Below are 19,610 nucleotides of genomic sequence, written 5' to 3'. Positions count from 1 at the left end.
TAAACTTGTGTCTTCTTGCTTGGTTCACACTTTTCAGTTTCACTGCATCTCAACAACCAGTTGGGAAGCCTGAATGACTAAGGCTTTAGCAACCAATTTGACAACAGTTTCTTTAAAAATAAGAATTTTAGGTGCAACAGTATATGGGGAAAAATGAATATATATATATGTATATAATTTAAGTTTGTAAAGGTATATTTTTGTAGATGATCATAAAATAACAACATCAACATCAACAACAACAACAACAACAATAATAATAATAATAATAATAATAATAATAATAATAATAATAATAATAAATAATAATTTAATTGATGAAGATTTTTCTAAATTTTCTCTGCAATCATTTCACAAGGGCAGCAAAATCAAACCCCAGGCATGAAAACATCATATTTAATAGTGAAGTGTCATGAGTTGTGGAGTTTAGTAGCAGTGAGGACCCAAATGCAGAAATGGGCAAAATGAACTGAAAACACATTTTATTATATTGATGCAATTTTCAGAAATACACAAATCCAATAAATCGTATGTAAAACACAATAACAGCCAGTGCAAAGAGGCTAAAACAACACAGAAACACACTAGTATGAGGTTGTACAGTGTGACAGACATGTCAGCTACAACTACAAAGAGAAACTGTTAATAAAGAACTCTTTTGTTATGTTTTTTTGATGTTTTAATGCTTTGTGCAAAGTACTTTGAATTGACTTTTTGTCGTAAAGATGCCAAATAAAAATATCATAACGCCTGCAGCGGCTGAAAATGTATTAACTAATATTAGCTTTGTATACTTTGTGTACTTATGAATTTTACTTTAAGTGAAGTTCTAGTTTTACTTGTGGAGAATATGGTTAAGGCCCACTCCAGAAAATTTTAACAACATGCTGTGAATTCAGCATAGCAAATATCCAGTGGTGTGTGTTGAAGATTGTGTTAAGACACAGATGCAGTCTGTGTGTGATGAAATTTTACACACAATAAAATCCAAGACATAAATAGTACAGCATTACATTTAAATACATTCATTGTGCTATGAGGCCGCCAAGACTTCCTGTCTGTGCTTATGGCAGGGGAGCCATGAAAGACATGATACAGTTACAGCTCTGCTGCCAATCCAGTAAGTGTTGCAGTGTTTGGTCCATTTATTACCCACAGTCATTTACGATAGCCACAGTTATTTTGACCACATCTGTGTCAGCTGATGGAAGACCCCAGCTGAATTTGAAAAACAATGACAGAACAGAATTCCTTGCTCTAGTAACACGAATATGTTACTACTTATGCTAATGCTAATGTATGTATGAGTTTGTTTTTCAATAGACAGTGCTGTACCTAAACAGTTTTAAGGGTTAACACGTAATAAAATTTAAATCTCTAAAGCACACACACACTAGAGGATATAGGTTATAGATATATAGACAAGATATATTTGCTGGTATCATTCCCTTACCACCACTAAACTCTGGTTGATGGGTTAATCCCACCCATCCCTCATCTCGCCCTCCCACCACTCTTATTCTCTGTCTTATCTGGTCACCCAGGTGTATAAGATAGGGCCCACTGTGCATTGGTCCGTTTGTAATGGTAGTCTGTGTTGTGTGCTCAGTCACCCTGCTGTTTAAAAGATGCTGTGCTTTATCTGAGGCAGACTATGGTTATTATAGTGTAGGGGGCAGTAAGAAACACTGGTCCACTGGGTAAATGTATACTGTGCAAGTGGATGAAGTCTGTGATTATTGCACTACAGCCTCTGCATGCTTCCACTTAAGTGTATTCCAATGTATCTATTATGCACACTGAAGGAAAAGATATTTGTCTTTGTCTAATTTAATTTTTTTTGCATCACAATACCAGAATAAACTTTATAGGGTAAAAATGTACAACCATGTTTTTCATTACAACCTTTCACGTGTGTCAAATCAATAACAGGAATATAGATTTTCATTTTAGATTATGTGCTAGATTAAGTGCTGCAAAGTAAATGCATAAACATGAGGTTAAAATAGAGCATATAGTTCCATAAAAGCTATAACTAAACACTGTTTTACACTGGAACTTTAAAAGTGTAGTGGTTATTGCTGTTTACAGTCCACATTTTGTTGGTGCAACAGTTATAGTTTAGTTAAGTGAGGGAGGATAAGTTGTGATACCTGTTTCATGAAGTGACGAAAATTAAAGTGTTTTTCCAAAAATTGGAACATGTACTGACACTAGCTCACAGTCGCACACGTACTGTATCGTGCCAGCTCCCTGAAGTCAGTGAGCACATACAGTAGATACGCAGCTATTCCTATAGATAAATCTGTCATGTTGAGATATTGTGTTTGTGGTGGAGCAGAGGAGAAGTGCATGCCTCATGCGTCATCTGTGGGGTTTTTTTTTCCTTTTGAAAATAAGCAGAAAAGAGACTTGAACAGTTGGTGAGGCTCTTTGAATTCTGACCCACTGTTAAGGCATTTTGTGGAGATTGGAAATCTCGTTGGCTTTAAGGGTCAATTTCATTCTGAATATGATTTGTTTGTCGTTCCATTACATTATATTTGGAGAACACAGTGAGACCAAGTGAGGATAAAGCAAATGGAGTAAGGCAAGTTCTATTCAATTCAAAAGACCTATGGTAGAGACCTGATAAAAATTCATGCTTAGATGTGCCCTCAAGTGTTGTGATTGGTTAATACCATGTGGGAGTGCATCCCCAAGTCAATAGCATCCTGGTTATGTTTGATAGGGAGCGGGAACAAGCCTGACAGCTAATTTTCCTCATCCAATGCTCACCTCTTTAAAATGGAAAAGCTAAAAGAAAATGATTTATGGAGATTATGAGTTATCTGTGTTTTAATTTTTAATTTTTCTACCTCTGTAAATAAATTAATTTAAACCTTGCTTGTGTGCATGCACCTGTGTGCATATGTGCTGTACAGCTTTGTTTATGGCAACAGGCAACTTAGTGCCATATGTGCTTCAACTCCGTGTCAGTTCTCTTTGTACAATGCATCCTCCTAACATGCAAACTGAAATTGTGGTGACAAAAGGTAAATAGAAAAAAATAGGTAAATTCCCACACCAAACTGCTATGACAATTCACTCATTACAGCTAAAGTTTGAAATAAGTAAAGATTTCTAAATCTAATCCAGGTTGTTCATAGTCTCAAGAAAGTACTAAATCAGGCCTTCAATAGGGAAAATGACTGTATCTGTTCAATGTGTAGAAAAGATTTGGGTTTGAAAAATTAAAAAAAGAACAACAACAAGGGAATTAATTAGATTTTTTTTGACATAGTACACTCTACACTATATGAACAATCAAAGTATAAACCACACCTCTTAATATTTGAATTTAGATGTTTTCATTTTGACTGCACCTCAAGCATGGTACTAGTACAATTTTACTTTTGGGTAAAGAAGGTGTTATCTCAATCCATCAAAAAATCAAACTAAGAACTAAGTTACTCAAAATGGATTGATTTTGCTTCTTCCATCCATCCATCCATCCATCCATCCATCCATCCATCCTTCCCTCTTCTTCTGCTTATCCAGGGCTGGGTCGGAGGGTTAGCAGCCTACGGAGAGAAGCCCAGACTTCCCTTTCCCTGGCCACCTCCTCTAGCTTGTCCGGGACAACACCCAGCTGAGAGATATAATCTCTCCAGCATTAGTCCATGCGGCCCAGCCGGGCACAGCCTGAAAAACAGCCCATCCTCCTGTAGGCCCATCACTCGCAGGAGGCCCCGTAGAGGTCGGGTACAATGTGTGTTGGGCAGCAGCCAAGAGCAGAGGCACTGGCAGGCTGACTACCAAAACTAGTAATTGATTTTGCTTATGACTAACTAGTAGCAATTTGACAACGTTTCTAGCAAAGCCAGACATTAAGAGAAAATAAACAAGATGCTGCACCACCCCACCTTGAGAGGGAGTCACCATCCACTTGAAAAAAAATAGAAGATGATAAGCTGCCTTTTAGCCAAGTGAAATGAAAACACAACATTTCCATACTCAATCTTGGTAATCTAATTTGGCAAGAAACAGCAAAGTAACACCTTTCATGACTATACTAGCCTATAACTTAGCTAGCAGTGCAATCGGTTTACCCCTCGTTTGCTTCCATGCACATCAGTTCTTCTTAACTTTGTGGAGTCTAGTATTTTCCAAACTAAAATTGTATTAGTGTGCTACATCGCCCTGTAGTAATATAAAAAATAGCACATAAACTGTAGGTATTTGAATTAGTTTTATTCTTCTTTTCATTGTAATTAATAAAAAACACCATTCATTCAGAAACTAAATGCAATAACTATTTTATTCCAACTATTTTTTTTTGCTTGTTTTTAAAGACATTTGTGCTAACTGAAATTATACAGTGCATGCGTTCATGCGTATGTACGTGTGTGCGCGTAAGGTCAAGGAACCATCTATCAAAGAACTCCCCTACCTCAGGACATCATTTCCTGACCCCTCACCTATGTTTGAAAGGAGAGCTTTACTTGCATAAAAGCACCAGCTCCAAGCAGCAACTCTGTTTATTCCTCATTTTTTTCCTCTTTCTTACTTCCTCACTCTGCTTCCCCTGATATTAAGCCCCATGAAATCTACACAGCTTTCAAATTAAATGTGGATGAAGGGTATATTTCCTTAGGATTGCATGGCATGGTGGTTGAAATCTCACAGTAAATATGATTTTGGAACCAACAGCATCAGTAACAGTGTGCACTCTTGGACTTCACACAACCTTTTGCCAGAAACTTATCCATTCTCAAAGCTTACAGAAGATGTCAGTACACATCTCCGTGTTTACATTTCCAATGCAAATGGAAGGTGATTGAAATAAATATATCAGTGCAGCTATATGTTAAGAGAAAGAGAACAGATGGAAGGATATATAATATAATTGATATTTTAAACATTAAAGCTGTTTGTGGAAAGTAGTGAAGTATAATTTCACTTTATTTTATTCCAATAAAGTAAAATCAGCTATTTATACCACTTAAATATTATGTTTTACAAAAATGTTGGATAAGAACAGGCCTGCAGTAAGAAGCTCTTGCTAGCTATTTCCAGTTTAAAAAAAAAAAAACCTAGAATACCAAGAACCAGACAGCTCTAAAAAAGACACTGAATAACCAAACAGTCAAATCCCATTTGTGTCTGATCTGCACAAGTTCAAGACTAGCAGTTTGTCCTAATTGCACAGATTACGTCTCTGTTGTTGGAGCTATTCGGGGACAGAGCAAGCTGACCTTGCCTCAGTGAATGTGCCAGTATTTGTTTCTGTGCGTCATGTGGCAAATTGCGGTTTTATTGGTGCTTCTACATGTGTAGCAAACATGCACACATGCACTCACACAAATGCTTGTCACCAAAGAAATACACATATTTCTGAACATGACACATGGGCATGCATACACCTAAATTGATGCATTCAACAAAGCGTCTTCATGCTCAAGCACACACACAAGCTGCTACACTTACTAGACTTTTGTTCCTGTGTGTGTATTTGAGTGTGGGATTTTTGGAGCTAAGTGCTATTAGTGGACCATACAGCTGTCTGGAGACACACACAAAATCATTTTCTGTGCCCCGTTTCTTCTCTCTCTTTGTTAGACTCTCTGTCTACAACATATATAGCAGATGATTGCTTTAAAGAAAAAAAGCACATCACTAATGTACTGAAATATTCTGCTGTTCAACTAAGATACTTTTGCATGTATTCTGTTCAGATTGGTGTGAATGATTCACATTTGCACACACTTACACAGTACAAATTAACACTCTTAAGAAATATAACACTTTCAGCTATCAAAAGGTGTCATACTGTCATTTATCTGTCACTATTAAAAGGACTATATCTTTAAATCCAACAGTGATGATTTATTTCAGGTATTGAAACCAGAATCTGACAAAACGCTTTATTCATTTGTTTTCATTGGGAAAATAAACAAATAAATGCTGGATTAAATATTTTTCACATAATAACAACTGAAGGGTTGCAAACATGTACATCTAAGTTATTTTCTAGGAATGAACAAAAGCACCATTGCTGTCATTTGCTTAATTAGCAAAACATTCATTTTATACATTATAGATGCCTTCTAACCCTCGCAGTGCCTTTTTGTAACAATGGCAGTGCTGAGAATGTCTTATTATGAACCAATTAGCTGAATATTAAATGTGATTTCAGCCTAAAACATGGCTGTGCATCCACATCATTCTTATGCTATTCTCCATTACTATCAACAGCATTCCTCCAGCCAACACCATTAAAGACCCTGATACCCCAACTCAGCATGTGGGAAGCCATAACCCTTTTACAGGAAAATATGAATGCCATTCTTGGGGTGTGTGTCTGTGTGTGACAGTGGAGGAGCAGAGGGATGCAGCAACTGGAGAATGTGATTTGATGGTCTTCTCCAAGGACCACAGTGACCCCTGCTGGACTGGTCAACCTCTTGGACTGTGAACTTTATGTATTTATTAATTTATCTATTTATTTCGGGGAGGGGGGTCTCGAAGATAATTATCTTAGAAAGGTTCAGCGGGGTCAAACATATATCATTAGATATATTTTGGAATTTATTAGATATTTACCTTCTGTTGATTGTAGGAACTGCTATTTATTGCATTTGCTTCGGGTGTCTGTTAAATTTTTATTGGGCTTAAGGATAAGGGAGATATGAAACTACAATAAATGATTGACGTTAGTGTTAATGTTGCTTGTGTAGTTTATCAGGTACATTTGTGACAGATGGAGCAGTGAAAAATTGAAACCAGCTATGTAATAGTAGTATAGCGCAACATTATTTTTAACCAAAGCTTGTTATTAATACTTGTAATCCTCAGTGCATTCCACTAACTTGTCTTCTTACAAGAATAGCACACAGTTCTGAAACAGGTGCAGTAGAAAAATAATGCTGCAATAGTGTGACAAGGAGCACATCATAATACTAGCTCATTCCAAACTCACTTAATGTTATTCAATAGACTGACAGGGCCTAAAACATTGACAGAAAAGAGCAGCTTGATCAAATATGATCTGTCTTGTCGCTAAATAAATGTAATTGTGGCATCTATCAGTGGGAGGAGGAACAGAAAACTGTCAGTGAATGTCTCACCAATGGGAGGGCTAATGGATTTACAGTACTGCCTGACAGATTTTACAGAACTTACATCATGTTTTTCAAATATGTATTTTTCTCATTTATTTTGAAAGCGGAAGCTCAAGCCTGACAGTCAAGCATTAAATAACTCAAATGTGTTTGCCTTCTGGCTCTGTTCAAATTTGTCTAAATAGCTATAATGGTTGTATTTACTTTTATGTTTGACACTATTTTTTATTTATTTCTTATTTACATTTTTTTGAAATATGAACTAGTGGGATGAAAGTGAGCCTTGCTATTTATGCTCCCATAGGGCAAACTAATCCAAAATACAGGAACTTCAGATTTCACAATGATAGATAAAGTTGCACTGCAGTGTGCAGATCTTGCCAATGGTGAGATAAACAGATTTCCAGTAAGCACCTCTCACGTCCTGGTATCAGCTACATGACAGTTTGTAGAGTGAATATAGTGAACTGTTCGTGTATATATTCTAGCTGAACATCATGCACTGTTGATTAAACTCTAAGAGGAAATGTTAGGTGAGTGGGTTCACCAGCTGGAATCATATTAACATTCAGATCACTCAGCTCATTATTGTAATTTTCACGTGGCTTCAGATGAGGATCAATTATGGGGGTACGACAACTGCCCATTATAAAGCTAACATGCTTATCTCTTTTCTTTGTCCCACAGGCTTTCAAATGAAAACAAAATAAATAAGCACATAAGAGAACCCCCAAATACTCATTATCTCACATTCAAAAACATTGTGCCATTGGAGACTCACTACATAATTCTTCCTGCAGGGTCTCTGAAAGGTTATTTGGCTAGTAGCCTCTAACATTCCTTTTAAACTGAATTTTTAAAAAAGCCTCCCAAATGATTCCAGAGCTGTCATGCTAATTAGGTTGTGTGTTTGTCACAATATAGCTCTGAATAATACTTTCCTAAAACACCCAAAAACATGACATGAGAGGAGAATAGTCTGGATGACAAAGGAACAAACATGAAAATGCATTCTCAACAAGCCCATCTCTGCTTGGTGTTGCTGTTTGACCCCACAAAGTGCAGCTTCCTTGATGCCTCCTGCCAAGCAGCTCAACAAGCTAAGTGCAGCATGTTGTCTTTGAGCGGTGATGCCTTTGTTGCCTAAAAATGAATGCGCTGATGAACTCTGGGAATCAGGATGTCATTTAAAGATGCCATCTACTTATCTTGTGCTCTTGAGCGGCACTTCAATTATGTCTTTGCCTGGATACAGTCTACATGGCATTATTCAGCACGATCTAAATTTAAATCAACAACATCGCCAACATGTGACACTTCAGTCTTGAAAGAGGTCAGACAAGCTGGCGTGAATAACTTTCATTAATTCTGACACATAGCTTTTCTGAGTAAGAAATCACCCAGTGAAGCTAGTTATCACCAACTGCACTGAAAAGGAGGGTGTCAGATGGATTTCATTCAGCTCCTCACGCCTCACAGTTTTTTAAAAATATACAAATATATTGTGTTTGACATTTAAAGTGGCATCAAAAGTAACATATTCCTTGCTGCCTGCTACTGTACAGTATATGACTTATATCATAAAACAGAGTTTGAAACTCTCACTTAAGGACCATACATCATTTTGCTGTGATTGAACATTTGAGTTATTCGTCTTGTCACTGGGGAGTGTGTGATTTGTCTGGTGTTTGCTTGTCTTACTCTGCTTGTGGTGGGTAAAAAAAAAACAAAAAAGCAAATAATTTCCACAGGGGACTGATGGATTGCGCTCACCTTCAAGTTGCTAGCATTATTTATCTTTTTTGTCCTGTACACTACATTTTCATCAAACGGTTCTCCCCTATAATTTGCCACGATGTTTCTCTCAATCAAGAGAGCATGGTTTAATGAAACTGCAATGAGGACAGATGTAATCATGTCCTCAGACTGTGTCTATTGAGTAGTTTTTATTTGCTTAAATCCTAAATGGGAGCATAAAGATGACCACTCATTTATCTTCATTTATCTTCAAAAGTCATGCATAGGTCAGGTATCTCTATAAAGCAAATCGAAAGTTAAACCAATAGCTAAATAATAGAAACTGTGAGTTAAGAAATAAATACATAAAAATGAACTGGTCTGTCAAAGAGCAGATCAATTTTATAGTTAAGCACACAAAAAAATGCATTTCATTTACTTGTGCAGTGGCACATGGATACAAAGCAGCCTTCAGCCTACTCAGATACATTAAAAATAGAAATAGATATTGAATTTTTTTTTTTCTGTTCCAGGCTTAAAGTTTTCTTTCCAATCTCCTGAAAGCTACAATAAATATTTTTTTAAATAATTATGCTTAAGACAATGATTGAGGTCAACTATGAAAAACAGAGAAATGGCAGCCAACTTCACAGTTACCGTAAACACTGCAGAGAATTTTCACCACCCACAAATTTTGATTGTTTTAGCTTAATCTCAGAACTAATCACATTTCTTTCCAGTTTCCAGAAAAAGAAAGACACAGCTATTAAATTATCCTACCTACACACTTCCAGTCCCTAAAAACACAGATATTTAGTTTTTCGAAAAGTCAGCACTTCAAGGAGAGTACATTTTGGACTGGCAATAATTAAAATAAAAAAAAAACAACCCACAAATGACTCAATTTTGATTAATTTATGTCAGAGGTAAAACTAACATTCCTTTTTAATGAAGCAATTAAAAACTCTTGTCATTAGCAGCTTCATAATGTACAAATTAATGTAAATTTTGATAAAGAAGAAATCTAAAGCCTCCACTATGAGTGGAAAAAACTGTCTATAAATGATATTGCAACCTCTTTGAATTATCACGAAATTTCTCGGGGTCTCCTAGGTTGACATCTGCTGTCACAACATTTTACACTGTAATTCTCTGTTAAAGCTTTTAGGCAATCAGAGGAACAGATTTCATTTCAAACCTTGTAAACATCAAAGATTCAACTCTCAGGCTGGTGTCACATTAAGACAAGCTATAGATGTCGACTTTGATCTCTGAAAACATTATCGTTATTCACCAGTGCTCCTAATGTTTTACTACATATGAGTAGGGATGGGTACCGGTATCCGGTGCCATGATGGCACCGGTTCTGATATAAACGGTAGTAACCAGACCGAAAAGCAGCGCACATTTCGGTGCTTTATTTCGGTGCTTTTTTTTCCTGAGATGTGATACACTTTGAATTCTAGCCAATCATTTTACGTTTCCGGGGATAGTAGGCGGGTCCAGGTACGTACGTTCTTTTAGAGCAGAGCTACAGGTTAAAAATGCCCAAGGCGAAGCGGTCAAAGTCTTGCTGTACTTCACAGCAAAAGATGCAAACTCAGCAGCCTGCAACAAGTGCTTTAAGGTGATACTGTGGAAAGGAGGTAACACCTGAAATCCAATGAAACACCTGGCGACGCATAGCGTTTTTTTTAAAAGCCGAAAAATGCGCCGTATTTGATAGCTTGCTGCAAGACCTCACACCGAGCGCATCTACTGCAGGTGTGGTGCCTGTTATCGGACGAAGAGTTAGCAACATCCCCCAAAAAGCTGAAGAGTAGAGTCCTGGCCCCTAGCCCTGCCAGTGTAGCAGAAATGATGAGGATGATGATGCAGCAGCAGCCGTTCTTCTCTGCGTGAGTAGCTTAATGTTGTTCGTGTATAATTTACGTTGAGTAGGCTAACCACGTTATTACATTAATGCATGTAAGGTGAACTAGCAAACATCATCATAGCTACATGCGGCTGTCTTCTTGTTTGATGGCAGATACTCCCTTCACCCTGGCCAAAAAGGCTAAAATGACCAAATAAAAAGTGGGAAACAGTTAAACATGAGAGGTTTTTGGACAAAGTTTTTGTTTTTTCCATTGTTTAAGCACTGCTTCCAGCCAAGAGTGATACCATATATGCCCTATAGCTGCAGAAAAGGCTAACATTGTTATCTTTTTACAAAAAAAACAGCTGAACATGAGAGGTTTTTGGACCAATTTTGTGTTCTCCATTCTTTAAGCACCGGTTTGAGCACCGTTTAAGCACCGGCACTGTTTCAAAAGTACCGGTTTGGCACCGGTATCAGATAAAACCTAAACGATACCCATCCCTACATATGAGGTTCTGTAAAAACCTGTGCAAGAATTAGAAATAAAAACAAAGAAAAATGTACAGTTTAAAGCTTTATCATTGTGCATAAGCTGTATGTCCAAGTATGTCCAAGTATTCTTTTTCACCTTGTCTTCCTCTTCATCTTCTTTTCATATCCTTATCACTCCATCCATTTTTCCACACATTCCTGCAATCATTTACACAGCAGATTATTGCCCCCGTCTTCTTATGATAAAATGCAGTGATAAAGTGAATTAAGGCTTCAAGTATTTCTTCCGAACTCTTATGAGTGAGGCTGGTATATTACCATGTTTATATGACACACATCCTCCTGTAATCTCTGGTAAGCGGAAACGGAGACAGCCAGCCTATAAAACACACTGCCCTCCCCAGATCCAAGTATTTATGGCAATGAATACAACGGGCTTTAAATCTGTGCCTCAAGAGCCACTGAAGACAAAACTGGGAGTAATGTTCTGTCCAGTCCTTCGCTGCTGCCTCGGACAAGTTCATTTAGTGTAATGCAAGTCATGTATCTTTTTGTTTGTTTTGTTTAACATATTTGTATTTGGTATCTTTTTGCAGTTGTATTTGACCTCATTTTGAGCCTCTTGCATCTAACCAAGCATGTTTTTATAGTTGCCGTAGCAGTGCTAGTAACCAAAGCGGGATATAATAATGTTCTTCTTATATAAACAAGATGTTAAATTGTATATTTAATAGATACAGGCCAACGTTCTATGGTTAAAGGTTTAAATGTATCAAATGTCCATTATACTGATTGTGCTTTATTTCTGCTTCAGCTACGCTGTCCCTCTCTATTCGCCAAGCTGGCTTTTGTTTAAAGCAGGAGGAATAATGTGGTCAAGTCTCAAAGCAGCTTTTACCCTTAGGCGCTGTGAGGTCAACACGAGACTGTTCTTGTTATATTTGCTTTCTGTGTCTTGGGGGGATGTAATCAATCAGGAGTGAGGGCGAAAAATATAATAATACTATAGTGAGTAAGAAAAAAAACAGCCCCAGTGCAAATGGCTGGCTCAAGTGACAGGTGACTGAACACTCACCGTAAACAAGAACACGGAGGAAAACTAGGTTGTGAAATTGGGTGTCCCTTAACTCTGGCCATTCAGGAATTCTCTGTGGAAAACAAATTAAGTGAACGCTTGTGTTTCATGTATATTTCTAAATATATTTTCAGTCAGCTCTTTATTTTCTGTCTTCCTCTCTTTTCCATATTACAGTTTTTCTCAAATGCTAAAACACAAAAGCCAATCTTCTAAACCAAATGACCCGTTGACTAAACACATTTACTAAATCTAGCCATCATTTACCAATATCATAAACACATGTCACATGAAGACACAATTCACAGAACACAATCCTCCATTGTCATAAATCTAAACACATCTTTCCTTGCTAAAACACAAGTAGCAAAAGAAGCTCATGTGATGCAACATGCTTGCCACAGTTGCACACAATGAACAAACCTAGCGTCATTCATTACACACAACGACTCAAAATTGAAGACACCTGTTGCTAATGCTGTGACCACATGTATAAAAGCAAGTTCAGAGTGCACAGTATGCTGAAGAGTCCAAACAAACACAATGGATGAAGGCAGAGTCAGGGGAAGAGGAATTCGATGCAGAGGAGGGAGAAGAGCTGGCCCTGGAAGAAAAGGAGCAGGCCAACGAGGAAGAGGAGTTCAAATGAGAGGAGGAAGAGGAGCAGGCCAACGAGGAAGAGGAGTTCAAATGAGAGGAGGAAGAGGAGGAGGCCAACATGGGAGAGGAGAAGGTCCAGGAGGGAGAGCAAGACAACCTCGCACCATCATTGCGGACGAGATGCGAGCAACAGTCATTGTCCATGGCATAACAATGGCTGAAGCAGGACTAAGAGTCCATCCAAACCTGAGTAGGTTTATCAGGGCATTCAGACAAAACAATAGGTATTGTACTCTGCTTTCTTTGTCACAATACAGTTTTACCAACCTGTGAAAGTAGTCTATTGGTTTCAAATCAGTTGTGACTGTATTGTAACACATGTAAATGGTAAATGGACTGGTTCTTATATAGCGCTTTTCTACTCTGTCCGAGCACTCAAAGCGCTTTATACAGCTAATTCATTCACCCAATCACACCCATTCACACAAGCACTTCTAAGCTCAAGTGCTAAGTATCTAACATTCATACACATTCACACTCCGATGGATGCATCGGAGAGCAACATGGGGTTAGTATCTTGCCCAAGGATATTTGGCATGCAGACTGGAGCAGCCTGGGATTGAACCACCGACCTTCTGGTTAGTGGCTGATCCGCTCTGCCACCTGAACTACAGCCACCCCCAAATGTGTTGTCAATGTGTTGTCAATTGACAACACATGTTTCTTTCTTTAGAGTTGAAAGAATGCCACATAGAGGTGGGAGGGTTGACATATTTACAACGGCACAAGAAACCCTCATTGTGGATATGGGAACAACCTCATCAGACTCCGGGAGATCAGAGACAAAGTCATTGCTGATAATGTCAACTTTGAGAGCATTGATGATGTCAGCTTGGCCACAATAGACCAAGTTCTCCGGCGCCAAACGATGCAGATGAAACAGGTCTATAGGGTTCCCTTTGAGCGCAACTCTGCGCGACACAAAGACCTACATTACGAGTATGTGCAAGTAAGTATACATCCATGTTCACAGTACAGTTAGTGGACATACTGTGTTGGTCAGTGGCCTATATTACTTCTGGACAATACTGTGCTACCTGATTGACTGTTGATCTGAACACTTGTGCACTTCCACATTTTCACGGAGGATATTACAGTTGGACGCGATGGTCAGACCTCATGAGGCTGGCTTCAACCTGCAGAAACAAAGGCAAAGAGGCCGTAACATCATTGGCCAAAGAGCCATCATTGAGGTCCCTGGCCAACGGGGGGGGGGGGGGGGGGGGGGGGGGGGGTGTAATATTACCCTTTTTACCCTTTGTGCGGCCATGGGTTCAGAGGGGCTTGTCCACCGGCATTCTGTCCTTGGGTCTTACAACACCCGTCGTCTCCTCACCTTCCTAGAAGAGCTAAAAGACATCCTCCTGGACCGCCAACAACACCATCCTGGGCCCGCACATCACATCATTTACACATTTACACATCATTTGGGACAATGTCCGCTTCCACAGAACAAACCAAATCAGAGAGTGGTTCATTACCAACAGTGACCACTTTGTAAACGTCTTTCTGCCACCCAACTCCCCTTTCCTGAACCCTATAGAGGAGTTCTTCTCATCGTGGAGATGGAAGGTTTATGACAGACAACCATACACAAGAGAGAACCTCCTAAGGGCAATGGAGCTGGCCTGTGTTGACATCCCAGCAGAGGCCGTCCAAGGATGGATTCACCATTCCAGGGCGTTTTTCCCGCGGTGCCTGGCAAGAGACAATATAGCCTGCGATGTGGATGGGGTGATGTGGCCCGATGCAGCTCAGCGACATGATGCCACACAGTGATTGTGGTGTGTGTGTGGTGTGAATAACGTAAATAAATAAACTTCACACCCTGATCATGTTTTCAAGAGTACTGTTGTGTGCAATAGATTCTGTTTTTGCATTGAGTTGTGTTACAGTAGTGTACGTACATGCAGGATTTTCTATAGATTTATACTCTTCATATGAAACTCACAAATCTAAATGCGTGATCCTCTGCAGAGATCTACAGCGATCTGTTACTGTATGGTTTCTAAAAATATGCATTGGCAGTTATGAAACAAAGAACCTTCTCACAAATTGAGCATTGTGTTTTCAATTGTTTTGCTGTAGTGTGTAATGATGTGTATAGTGTTTACATTTTTGAAAGCTTCAAGCTGCTCTTTGGGTGTGAAAGTTTGAGTTTTGCAGTGGGAAGGTGTGGTTGTGTTTAGACATTGGGGAACATGGTGGAAACGTTTGTGAAATGTGTTTTAGCATTTGAGAAAAACTGTAATGTTGTTGTACTTTTTGTATTTCTTAATTGCAGAAAAAGTGTGTTAATATAACGCAATCAAATTCAGAACTGTGCAAAAACAATCCTCTTTTCCTTTGTAATTTGTTTCCAAGGAGCCATGTTTTCTGTAATTTTGAAAATGCTCTTGAGCAATACTTTCCCAGGCTTTCTGAAGATCTTTGAAAGTTTGTTTCTGGACACTGGCTGCTTTTTCACTCATTTTCAATCCAGTCCAGTACCTGATCATTTTCAGAAGAACATTTTTTTTTTCTTTTCTTTTACCTACCTGTACCTAACGCCAGGGATTAACCAATGCTGTGTCGATACATAAGACAATATTGCAAAGAACCAGTTTTAAATTGTATCTTTGCTACTAGCAGCCTCTTGCAAAACACATAATTTGCTCCTATTCCTTTAGTTGAATCTACAAAAATGCCAGACTGAGTTTGACAAGGAAAAAATTTTTTTTGTACCAATAAGGTGATTCCACAAGAGTTAATAATGAAAACTCGGCATATCTCAGGCAGTGATGGGAATAACGGCGTTACAAGTAACGGCGTTACTTTTTTCAGTAACGAGTAATCTAACTAATTACTATTTCTATCGTTACAACACCGTTAGTGTTACTAACAGGAAAATACGGTGGGGTCACGTTACTATTTTTCAACAAACAGACGGTTGAAGCTGTCTTCAGCTTAGCATCTTATATCAGTTGCACGGAAGTAGCTGTCTACGTAAGTAATCTGGGCGCTACAGCTTTAATCACTTTCTGCCAGACGATCACTTTTTGGCACAACACCTGGAGCTAAGGGGGCAAACCAATCGCATGAGTGCTGCTGTTTGACTGAGGAAGAATAAAGTAGTCATGGTAAGCCAATCACATGACCACTTTAAGATGACAAAGCAATAAGGTGATATATACCAGTTTTTAAATTGTGTTGATAGGCCACGTAAAAGTAATGATAATGATAAACATATACGCGGCGTTTTTTTCTCAATACTTTCGTCACATTTACTGTATAAGGACAGCGCTAGCAAGCACTCTCTGCTTATGACCAAAACAAAAAACAAAAACAAAAAAAACAGCCCGTTGGTGTTGGTGGAAAAAGGCACTATGTTGACCAATCAAAAAATGACATGGCAACATGACATTTGGTTGTTTAGGAAGAGGGGGAAGTTTTAAGAGTGATGGCGAGAGAGAGAGAGAGAGAGAGAGAGTTTTGAGATGTGAGAGATTTGTGACATTTAGCATGTTTGGAGTGTGTAGTTCATGTTGTGTCTTGTGTAGTTAGTGTGTAGTGTTGTGGATAGTTTTACGTCGTGTGTCAGAACAATGAGGCGACTGCTGTCTTCAGGTAGAGAACAGGAGTGATATACCTGCTGCTGTCAGGCCTGCAGGTATCAGGCTGTGATGTTCTCTTTACAGTGGACAGATATTTTTGGAGTGGAATAAATAATTTGTGTGGCATGTTATTGAATGCAGAACACCTGATTGTTATGTAAATAGTTTGAAATTGTTATTAAAAAAAGGGCAAAAGGTAAATGGCTGCAAATAACTTTATTGTTTGCAAAACTTCTGCATACGATTTCAAAATTGTCAATTTATATTTGCATTTAAAGTTATGAAATATGATTCATTAAACATGTTTGTGGTTGTTATAGCAAAACTGTAACTTTTTCTACATTGATTTTATGGGTTTTTTCTGATTTTAGATCAATTGTGTTAGTACAGTATGTAAAAATGAAAACATAACTGTCAATTCAGACACGTGATGTTGTTCTGAAAAGAATGATACCAAACAAGGCAAAGGAAATAGTTTTTAAAGGTGAAATGTAGAGGGAAAATCAAAAGTAGTTAAAAATGCCATTAGTTACTTTTCAAGTAACTAATTACTACTTTGCTACTTGCTACTTTCCAAAACAGACACTGAGCCATGACTCTGTGGTACATGCACATTCCTGCATCTCTGCCATTCAAAGATCTTTGTATATAGTTTATTTTGTGCAATATTCAATAATGAACTGCAAATTTAGTCTTTTCAAGGAAGTCAAGGAAGCGCTTTTTTATTCAGTGTTTTCATAAAAGCCATATTTTTATGCATTACTATTACTAGGGAGAACGCACAAGAGGTTTAAGGCTTGGACAAGTTTGAAACCTTTTGTCATCTGCAATGGAAAATAACTGAAAATAAAAACCGGTATCACTTTAGCCAGCTCCTAATTTTATAAATTCTACACTCATAACGACTGTGTTTAGTCTGTTCCTTCCCATTCCATGCAAGGCCACCTGGGTTGGCAGTAAGAGTGTTTACTTAGCCTGGCAGGGCGAAGGACACTGTCTCAGCTGAACTATGGACACGCACACACATACATATACTGATACTGATAAGCACTCACTGACGCATCACCCTCCCTACCCCGGATCCAACACCACCTCCAACGCTTACCTCCCCTCTGATGTGGACATCGGGTCAGCTGGAGGCGCAGTCGAAAGATTGCAGTCCCAGATCAGATGTACACACTGGAACACTTTCCCATGTTGCTTGTCTGTGTTTATTGTGCTATGATGTGTTGATATCTGTGCATTCCTGTATTATCCTTTTGTGTTACACATTTCGATGTTTTTTTTTTCCTCGTTACCTAGCCTGACCTGTCTCCCCAATGTGATTTTTGCGTATTGTATGTACGGTCGGCAAGGTCTGTCATCTCGGTTGTGGGCAAAAGACCTGCAACTGACAAATAAAGGCTATCTCATCTCATCATCACTGCTCAATTTATGTTTTCGCTCATTTCTTCCATTTTCCCCCACCAGGCTGGCATTTAAATCCGCTTCCCTGTCTTTGCGTGTACCTGGCATCTACCACTACACTTGCTGTCTTCAGAACTTCTGCCCCCTTCCTTCTTTCACATAATGGTATGAGCCCAGTCTGTATTTGCATGTGATTGGCCACATGGTGTGTCCATCAAAATAAAGTCCCAACCTGTCTGCATGGATTTCCAGCAGGGTGAAGATTTGGCTGCCACATAGGGACGGGCCATTAATAACTGACATATGAAATTAACGGATGTGGCCCGCAGGCCGTAAGCCTGACACCCCTGAACATGAATGTGTGATAAATATTTAAAACAACAACAAAACAAAAAAATCAGGAAGGGAGCTTTTTCACAGCATTGTAGTTGCTGCTTTTTAGCTATTGCGTTTGAGCTTTTGTTCAGATGATTTTTTTCTTTTATGTAAGTAGATTTTGGACTGAGACAGGCGAACATAATAATGCAAGGACCTAGACCCCTACCTTTGCCAGTGTGTAATTAATTTTCTTTAAGAGCTGTACTACCTGCTCTCTGTATGGCATCATGTCTGGTAACAAGTTCACCCTACATTCTGAAAGGCCATGGTATTTATCGCTAGAAGTGGGGTAAAGCCTTATCTAAACCGTCAATAAAACCATCACTAAAACCATCGCAAATTTACATTCATTTTGCATGCACTCTTTCTGGAGTTGCAATCGATACTTGCCCACTTGACTTGTAGGAGAAATGTTATAGTAAATGGAGTTCAGGACATTTTCTAAATCCCAGAAGTGATTCAATTTTAAATTAATCTCTCAGTGGATGCCCTAACGCGTTACCTCCATTCACCTAGAGGTGAGAATCAAAGGAAAAGTATAAAAAAGGAGAAAAGAAAAAAAGACAAGGCCATTTAGCAGCTGCAGTAGAGGATTGTATTTATTTCAAAGAAGTGGTAGTGTAATCCAGTTAACATTTTGGTGTCTCCACCCTTAGGGAACAGGGGGCCTTCACAGTCATAGTCTTTAAGCAGTCATCATGGCCACTCAAAGCAATGTTCAGTCTCATTACCACTTAACGGCCTTATTAAAGTCCAGCTCCAAACCTCTTACATGACATCAAACGTGTTCCATTAAATTGTGACATCTTGTACAAAGTTGTAAAAGCTATTAAAATGCAATCGTGAGAAAGCTAGACACAAAAGTGGGCAAAATCTATTGGATGTTATCTTTTTTCAGAATTTCTAAAGCTTCATTTACAAAATTAGAGCAGCTCATGGTGATTGTGAAAAGCTTACTATTGAATACGTCCCTTGAGGGAACGTCTTATACTAAGTGTGCTTCCCACGTGGTCATTAAACATAAATATCAAAGTCTCTTGACCCAATGATTTTTGGTGTGGTAGTTAATGTAGCTAATGCAGCTTAATTAAAATCCTCTTAAGGATTACTATGGGTGACCTCTGGAATATGGCATCTTGATCATCATATTAGTAGTGGAGAAATTCTTAATTTGTTTTCCAAATTGCTCTGTTTTTATGCCTTTGTGTCTTTTTTTATGTTCATTTTTCATTACATGAACTTCATTCATCACATTACCGTTTTTCCAGTTTAATTTAATATTTTTTTGTGCTGATAGTTGTTTG

At 38.5% G+C, this 19,610-nt stretch overlaps 1 long non-coding RNA gene and 1 pseudogene across 1 annotated transcript in view; both read left to right on the top strand.

Annotated features, from left to right (window-relative positions):
- The window catches only part of LOC146515766 (uncharacterized), a 404,546-nt gene extending 386,937 nt beyond the window's left edge, over positions 1-17,609 (top strand). Inside the window, exon 2 of the long non-coding RNA XR_014874887.1 lies at positions 17,483-17,609. This is a non-coding gene — a long non-coding RNA (uncharacterized LOC146515766). The remainder of the gene's footprint in view (positions 1-17,482) is intronic.
- LOC146515767 (uncharacterized) lies at positions 12,816-16,833 on the top strand (annotated as a pseudogene).
- Positions 17,610-19,610: the final 2,001 nt, after the last annotated feature.

Source organism: Neolamprologus multifasciatus, chromosome 7 (assembly GCF_963576455.1).
Source record: "Neolamprologus multifasciatus chromosome 7, fNeoMul1.2, whole genome shotgun sequence".
NCBI classification, from domain to species: domain Eukaryota; kingdom Metazoa; phylum Chordata; class Actinopteri; order Cichliformes; family Cichlidae; genus Neolamprologus; species Neolamprologus multifasciatus.
Note: the sequence above shows the minus strand (reverse complement) of the source record. Positions and strands in the feature narration are given on the sequence as shown.